Genomic DNA, 7,768 nt, shown 5'->3' with positions numbered 1-7,768 from the left:
GATTAATGCGAAAGCAATTGTCTTTATGCTCGTGGATTAGGAGATCCCGCGATTCTTGAACTCGAGTTTTTAGTCTCTCCGACGAGGTTTGAAAAATTCGCGGTTCGGAAAGGCTTGCACAATTCGCATCTTCCCGTCCAGCAAAGAAGATGGTGAAGAGGAGCTGGCAACAAGTTAGAGAACACTACAGAACCACACGATTTATGAAAAAACAGGTCACTATAAGAATGACTATGTGAGAGCAATGACACTACCACATTCGATATTGGACAAATTGTACAATACCATGGCATTGTTGTAATTTTTGTGACAAAAATTAATATAAAAAAGTATAAATTATAAATTATTTTGTTTTTATATTTTTTTTTATGAGGTTTGTTACTTGAAATCTAATTGATATTTTAGATGACTAGTATATCATATCTTGACACCATTTTATCATATAAATTGACTATTATATCATATATTGGCTACATCTTATCATATTACGTGAATGTTGTATTATACTGAATTGTATCAAGTTGCTAGTGAACTTACATAAGTGCTATGATATTGGACAAGTTTATTTGTTTATGCGAAAATACTTTCTCAACTGTGAGAACAAAAATTATTATATTGTAAAGTGTGATTTTCATCATGATAAATTAGTATAAGAAAATGCGACTATATGAAAAAAAGTTATCACTATATTAAATAATGATAAATTAATGTAACTTTAGATTATAAGAGGTGACTATATAGTGACAAATGCATGTTGATAGAAGTGGGGTCACTTGATCCCACTTGAGGCAAAACAATATGAGAAAAAAATCTAATTTTTAATATATAAATATAGATAAAAGTGTTAATTAGTAGTAGAAGAGACCCACTCAACACTATTTCGGGTACTTATTTCGCATACTTATAACGTTATAATTAGTGAACTCGTTGCTTATTATAATTTCTAGATCCGCCACAATGACTATATAAAATCGACTTTGGTCCTAATACTCCGTATTAGTGAAGACCAATTCTAGGCTAAGACTATTTCTTTAAGTTTTGCGTAGACAGAAAATTGTTGATCAAAATCAATAACTCAACACAAACGGCAATGATAATGACAGTCATTCACATGTTAGTGATACTCTCCTCTCTTCTCCAGTAAAGACTGAAGTACACGTCAGGACTGAGAGCTTCCCAATTCAGAGGACACACCAAATATAGTCAATATGCAGAATAAACAATCAACTATATTCAGGAGTTGTAGACCAATTTCAAAATAAAAATTGAGAGGAAAGCATCATAAAAACGTTAATTCAATTAATTTTTCAATAACAAGCAATATTCACTTCTTTCTGACACCTATATGGACTATAGTTAAAGAACAATATGCGGGAGAGCAATACCATAAATCATGGTACAGAACTACCTATAATTGTCACTACTAATCTCATAATCTACTAGCGAGAGACTAATAGCTTATGCATGCTACTCTTCCGCACAATGTACTCGAATACACATAGAACCACACCAACTAGTTATAGAGCTAAATAGACCATGAACATCTAAGCTAGATGCAACTTATCTGATTTTTGTTCACATCACGCTCTAATTTTCATTTTGATATATTTGATTTTGCAGTTTGCTTAGACGGAACATTGCCTGCTTATCATTGGGATCGTGGATTTGGGTCAGGGCCAACAGCTGGCTTATTCAATTAGAGGTGTGTAGTAATTAGATGGATAAGTTGCATCTAGCTTAGATGTTCATGGTCTATTTAGCTCTATAACTAGTTGGTGTGGTTCTATGTGTATTCGAGTACATTGTGCGGAAGAGTAGCATGCATAAGCTATTAGTCTCTCGCTAGTAGATTATGAGATTAGTAGTGACAGTTATAGGTAGTTCTGTACCATGATTTATGGTATTGCTCTCCCGCATACTGTTCTTTAACTATAGTCCATATAGGTGTCAGAAAGAAGTGAATATTGCTTGTTATTGAAAAATTAATTGAATTAACGTTTTTATGATGCTTTCCTCTCAATTTTTATTTTGAAATTGGTCTACAACTCCTGAATATAGTTGATTGTTTATTCTGCATATTGACTATATTTGGTGTGTCCTCTGAATTGGGAAGCTCTCAGTCCTGACGTGTACTTCAGTCTTTATTGGGCCGGGTCCGGGCCGGGCCGGGTCAATGTGTTAACAGGCCGGGCCGGGTCAATGTGTTAACAGGCCGGGCCGGGTCAATGTGTTAACAGGCCGGGCCGGGCTGGGTCAAGGGTGTTGATAAACGGGGCGGGCCGGGCTGGGTCATTAGAATTCGGCCCGGCCCGGCCCGTTTAAGTTACACCTACATTTTTTTTCCATTAGACATCTCTTTAATGACGAATTATAGTGCAACCCAGTTGATAAATAACTAGAGTTACTGCCATACTAAAACTGATTCAAAATTTCAACTTCATCATACATAACCATTCATATGAAAAGTAGAGTAGCAATCTATTACATAAAAACATAACTTCATCATCCATTACTTTCAGAAAAATTCACAACCATGCAGTTAAATTGTTAATACAAAAATATACAAGATTGAGGTAACTCTTCTTGGAACAATTTCAGAAGATCCATTCGTCTGACGATTCTCAAGTGCTATCTGTGACAGTAGAAACTTGCTTAACATGCTAAAAAGGTTAACATGCTGGGTTCTCTGATGATTAATCATGAAGAATGAATTACATGTTGGGTTGCTGCCATGGTATATCTGCAACAAAGAAAATAGTGTATTAAAATTTCATTTTCTAAAATTTTTTACTCAGTTTGCACTCATCTATAACCAGCAAATTGTTGCACATGGCAGAACGCTATGAACAGCAAAACTTGGTAAAAGTACAAACACACTAATTGCATTGGCTATCTAAAAACTGAATCATAGATTCTGACCACTTTTTAATGTTTAGCACCTAAACAAAGTCATGCATGCATATTGAATAACATTGATGATCAATTAATCCAATAACTTCATGTTTTTTACTTACTGTTATCATAGATAATAAGAAGATTCACTCATTTAATAATTCACACCCAAGAAAGATACTACTACCCCAAAAAAAACATACTAGTACTATTTCATATTAATAATTAATGTCTTTACAGTTTTAGCAGCAGAACAAGAACGGACTTACAGCAAGTTTAAAAAAAAAACAGAGGAAATAAACCAAAAGAAGCAAAGAAAAAGCAGTACTTTTGTAGTTTAATTCCCAGAACATTACACAAAATTATGTAAAATAACAGAAAGTTAAAAAATACAATGTAACTATAAGGAAATAAAAACATACCTAGTATAAGAAGTTACTATCAACATCTTCATCATCCTCGACTTCATCCATATCATCGCCCGAGCTAGGATCAAGATCAAAGTCCAAAGGAACATTGTGTTCATCACAACGCCAATCTTGAATGCACACTAATGCTTGTACCGTCTTTGGTTTCAATGAGCTACGATTAGGAGAAATAATCTTCCCACCAAGACTAAAAGCCGACTCTGAAGCCACCGTACTAACCGGAATAGTTAGTAAATTTCGGGCCAAAGAAGCAAGATCCGGAAATCTCACTACATTTTGTTGCCAAAATTCTAGAATATTCAACTCCGAATTCAAGTCACGCTCCGGATCCTCCAAATATGAGTCAAGTTGTGACTTTGTGATTTGAGTTCTAATACTTCTTGAACTATAACTATGATAATCATCAAACAAGTCATCATCTATCCCACTCGTAGGAGTAGGGACAACAATAGGTGATGTTGAAGATCTTACTTATACTCATCATATAAAGACCTCAAGGTAGTTAACACTTCTTCAACTTTTACCATAGCTTCATCCGGACCAAACAACTTATCAAAACAATACTCAACAAACTTAACTTTGAACCTTGGATCAAGTATGGCCGCACAAGATAAGTACACATTATAATCCGACCAATATTTGTCAAATTTTTTCAACATAGGCTTTACCATATCTCTTAAGAAAATATGTGGCCCCTTAGATGTTTCAACCAAACGACGATGAACCATCCAAGCACCCTTGAAATAAATATTAGATGTTGGAGACTTATTGGCCGAGAACATGCATGTGACATCATAAAAAAGTTTCAAAAATTTGTGAACCACAATCAATTTTTCCCATTCATCATCCGTAGGCACAATATATTAAAAGCTACATGCACCGATCCCAAATGAAGAAACACAACTTTGTAGTATAATACATTATCAAGCATTTTATAAGTCGAATTCCAACGAATTTGCATGTCCAAGTGAAGTTTTCTTTTAACATCTAAATGAAAATTCTTTTGTGCAACATCGTAAAAGTCTTTACTTCTAGATGAAGACCTCGTAATCATTTTCACCAAGTTCCTAACACTATCCAAGATGCTTTGAATAAGACCTAATCCGGATTGAACTATCAAATTAATTATGTGAGCACAACACCTAATGTGGAAAAACAACCACCATGTCTCAACACTCCTCTTGCTACCAAACGACTCCTCAAGTGAGTAATCATAGCATCATTATAAGAGGCATTGTCAACCGTCACACTTAACACCTTATCATCTATTCTCCAATGGTTAAGAAACATATAAATTTCTTCGGAAATACTTTCTCCATCATAAGGAGGAGACAATGCCTTAAACTTGAGGATTCTCTTATATAGTTTCCAATCATTATCAACAAAATGGACGGTTATACAAATATAATGTTGCCATGTATGAGATGATTTCCAATTATCAGTTGTCAAACAAATTAAACCGGGTGCACTCAACAATATGGTCTTCAACTTTTCTCTATCAGAATAATACATAGAAAAAAGGTCACTAGTAAGTGTAGTCCTACTAAAGGGCTTAAAATGTGGAGTAGCTTTAAACATCATCCGCCTAAAAGCCTTATCCTCAACCGTAGAAAATGGACGAGAACCTTCTACAACATAGAGTAAAATTTCCTTCCTTAGTTCCTTCATGTCAAAAATAAATTATCTACCCTCATCGTCATTGCTCGCCTCCCCTAGTGGAACTCCATTAGGCCTTTTTGGACATCTCTCTAACAAATGACGTTTTAAATGAAATGTGCCACTAGTTGACCCGGAAACTAAATCAATCCCACAATGAGTACAAGTAGCAATTACTTCACCTTTTTCATTCTTTCCTTCTAGTAGCTCACGCCACACCAAGGATTTCTTCTTCCTCTTACGCTTGGGAGCCACATATTCATTGTAACCATCCTCCACTGGCATAGATGACGTTGTCGCATCACTTTCCATGGAGCTATTTTAACAAAAAAAAGAACACAAAGAATTAACATCAGAAACAAATCATAGTAGAATTTACTATAAAGTTTCTATTAACTCCCTCTTATATAGTTATATCACCCAACATGTATTACAAAATAAACTAAAACAGCTTCATACATCAATCATTCATATAAAATCACAAGTTAAAACTAATTGTCTAATACTATATGTGCTCAAATGAAATGAAAATTTTCACTCTTACAAAGTGTTGTTTGGTTGAACAGTAACACCTGTATCACCTTCATCATGCCTTCCTCTCATTATGAGTAACCTCATTTGTGTCTAATCCAAAATATGCATAAACTGATAACATTAACCCCATAACACCAAATATGTTTATCAGCAACTTCATATATATGTAATATGCATAAACAATAACCCCTGTTAATGCTTGTAACTAACCCATGTCATCAATTAAGATGTAGCATGTCGCATATAATAATTTGTCTAAAATTGGCAAGAAGCAAAAATTGCTTGATTTAACCAGTCATTGCAGAATTTTGATATGTACCCTCAAGCTCCAAGTTGATGATCCATCATCAAACATCTCAGTTGCCAGCTTCTCAAATGCATAAACAGAACTCGTAACGCTACTTTTGTTCAAAATTCAGCTTATAAAATCTGCTCATACTAAATTAAAAATAGCAGAAAATGCTTAATTCATAATAGTACTAGCTCTATAATTCTATAAACCAGTAAAAAAATCCACTAATCTTAAGCCATCGACAACAGAAATTTAAATAGTTGATTTCTACTCCATAAATCCAGAAAAAATAAATATAAACTTATATCCTCTCTCGCTCATCCCGTCGCCCCTCTCGCCGGAGGTTCCCCGCTGCTCGTCGGAGGTTCATCGTCAGCCGCCCAAGCTTAAGGGTTTAGGGGCATTATTTTGTTCCGAAAATTAGGTAATAAAAGCACACCCAATTTCGTAGAACAAATCAGTGATAATTACATAACATAATCGCAAATTCTACAAAATCAATAAGTTGAAATTGCTCAAATCTCAAAAATCATACTCAAACAAATAAAAGGAGATCAAATCAAATGTCACGAATTCCACAAACAGAAAGAGAGCGAAATTAGGGTTTTAGTGAAACTTTACCTTCAGTAGCATATGGAGTTGCGAATTACTTGTTCGACGAAGAGAAGATGTGCGACTGTCAGACTGACGAAGAGGAGAGAGAAAAAACCCCAAAAGATGTGCGAATTTTCCACATCAATGAGGAGAGAGAAAAAAACCCTAGGAGAGAGAAAAAAAAATTTGGGGGAAAAATCTTTTTGTTTAGAATGGTAGGAAAGACGAAAGAGACAAAGAGTTCCAGCCCAGTCCATATCATTTAGAAAAGCTTTTTTGTTTCAAAAAAGAAAAATTTTTAAAGACCCTTCAAGAACCCGCCCCAGCCCATTCCAACCCTTTTATTTCCTGACCCTTTAAGGACCCGCCCCGTTTATACTAAGGGTCGGGTCATGTGTAATTTAGAAGGGCTCATTGAGGGTTATTATTGGGCCCCCGCCCCAATAAACAGGCCTAGTCTTTAAGCTATTCTCTTAATGGTTTCATCTCTTTCCATCTTATGCAGGGAGGAGGTTGGTGCAATAACATTAGAACATGTGTCTATAGGAAAACGACTCGACGTGGCTCGTCCAAATATATGGAAAAAATGTTAGCATTCACTGGAATATTAAGCAATAAGCCTGAGGAAAATCCAGGTTTGTATCATTTCAACAGTCATGCTAACCTCCATTACTCTTTGATGTTTAGATTTGTAATCTTTGGCATCAGTGAGTTACTTCACAATCTTACAAGACATTATCGGATCAATGTACAGATTTTTTCAATTGGAATAGAGTAAAGCTTAGATATTGTGATGGTGCCTCTTTTGCTGGAGAAGGCCAAGATGAGGTGGGTTAATTTCATTGCAAGAAAATTTAATTCAACTTCGATGACTGTCCTTAATATAAATAAAGATGTTGAGTTAACGGGATCACTTTGAATACTTGGGATCACTAAGATGTGGGGGACAGGAGGAGAAGGGAGTGGAAGGACTTGTACCTTCCCATTATTGTACATGGTTTGTCAAGCTTGTAAATCATGGTTTGTTGTAAATATGTGTAGGCCAACCAAATGTTTTTCAGAGGTCAACGCATATGGTCAGTTGCCATGGAAGAATTCATGGGAAAGGGAATGCGCAATGCTGACCAGGCTCTTCTTTCTGGATGTTCTGCTGGGGGTCTTGCATCCATATTGCACTGTGATGAGTTCCAAGGCTTGTTCACAGGACACACGAAAGTGAAGTGCCTGGCTGATGCAGGATTGTTCCTTGACGCGTAAGTGACTATTGTTGCTGCTCGTGTTTCTTGATGATTATGAAGTTACTGCTAGAATTAACTTTTAGCGTGACTGCAAGAGAGTTTAGATTCTAGGCGTGTTATTGACATTTTTGCAT

Source organism: Beta vulgaris, chromosome 4 (assembly GCF_026745355.1).
Source record: "Beta vulgaris subsp. vulgaris cultivar EL10 chromosome 4, EL10.2, whole genome shotgun sequence".
Lineage (NCBI taxonomy): Eukaryota > Viridiplantae > Streptophyta > Magnoliopsida > Caryophyllales > Amaranthaceae > Beta > Beta vulgaris.
This window is presented reverse-complemented; position numbering follows the sequence as displayed.